Genomic DNA, 1708 nt, shown 5'->3' on the forward strand with positions numbered 1-1708 from the left:
GGAGATGGAGATGGGGCATCAGGAAGGAATTCTTCCCGCAGAGGGTGGGGAGGCACTGGGACAGGTTCCCAGAGAAGCTGTGGATGCCCCATCCCTGGGAGTGTCCAAGGCCAGGCTGGATGAGGCTTGGAGCAACCTGGGCTATGGAAGGTGTTGCCATCCATGACAGGGGGTGGGACTGGGGGGCGTTAAGGTCCCTTCCAACCCAAACCATCCCGTGACTCTGTGATTCTATGAACTTGACCTGCTGGTCCTCTGCATCTCTGCAGCCTCATGGGCAAATCCCTGAAAGGCACTGCCCTCTGCATAAAGCCAAGACTTTCCTCTTTTAAGCCAATCCTCTGCTGGTTTCGATGACATCCATGACAGGGGGTGGGACTGGGGGGCGTTAAGGTCCCTTCCAACCCAAACCATCCCGTGACTCTGTGATTCTATGAACTTGACCTGCTGGTCCTCTGCATCTCTGCAGCCTCATGGGCAAATCCCTGAAAGGCACTGCCCTCTGCATAAAGCCAAGACTTTCCTCTTTTAAGCCAATCCTCTGCTGGTTTCGATGAGCATCCCCTGGTGCTACTGCTGGGGGAGTTCAAATATCAGACCTGCATGTACCTTATCTCCATGCCCTTCTCCATGCTCGAGCTGGGAGTGACCCTGTGTAGGAGCAAGGCAGTGCTTTTGGAATAGTGAACCCAGCTTGCCCTGGTTTAAAAGATTATTGACCACACCACTGATTCTGAATTTCAGAATTTCTCGTGAGGAAAATGCTCGATTTTCCCTCTGTGCCTAAAATGCTGGATGCCACCCTTCAGCTACCCAATTTCACCAAGTGTGCACGATCGGTAATTACTAAACCAGCTGAATGAGGGAAGATTAATAAATGGATAGGCTGTGAACAAGGTGAGTGACACTGCTAGATCTAATCAGCATTTGGATTCCATAGAAATACATTCCCCTACGACATGCGAATTCTACGTAAGTTGCCCCCATAGATCAAGTTCCAAAAACAAGAGCAGAGAGGGTTTTTGGGGGCAGGGTGAGGATCACACCTTCCTACCCCCATTGTGCTCATGTTTTTTCTGTGCACGAGGCATGTGCCCTCCTGTTAACAAGGGGTGAAGGACTCGGTGATTCCCCCAAGCTGGTCTCATGCTGCTCATACTCACAGCCCCCAGGATGCTCTTTGGGTGATTAGCCCCAAATTTATAGGTGGGGCTATGGCTTTTCTGTGCAGAGGGGTGAGAGGCGGGTGATAGTGACTTGATCCATGGGGCAATTTGCCTGAACAGCCCTGATTTTGCAGATGGGGAAACTGAGGCTGGTGGGAAGCCGGGATGTCCCACTCAAGATGCGGGTGGGTGCAATCCTCGCTCACACAAAACTGCAGGTGGCGGGAACCCACAACCACTGTTTGGTGTTCCCTTTTGCCTAGTTAAAAATTGCCAGATAAATTCATAATTTTTCTTTAATTTCCTTCCTTTTCCCAGACATTTTCCCAGAGTTAAAGTTCATCCCCAGCCCCTGGATTCTGCGGAGAGCTGCCGGGCTGCGGGGTGGAGGATGAGCAGGGCTCGGGGCATCCGGACTTTGCAGGTTCGCTGCCTGCATGGCGGGAGCATCCTCCTTCTCTGCTCTAACAGTGCCACCCCCTGGCACACCGGCACACAGCTCCCCGACGGAGAGAACCCGCCGGACCCCTTCCTCTTCTCTG

The sequence above is a fragment of the Eurypyga helias genome, unplaced genomic scaffold (assembly GCF_000690775.1).
Source record: "Eurypyga helias isolate BGI_N326 unplaced genomic scaffold, ASM69077v1 scaffold11548, whole genome shotgun sequence".
Classification (NCBI taxonomy): domain Eukaryota; kingdom Metazoa; phylum Chordata; class Aves; order Eurypygiformes; family Eurypygidae; genus Eurypyga; species Eurypyga helias.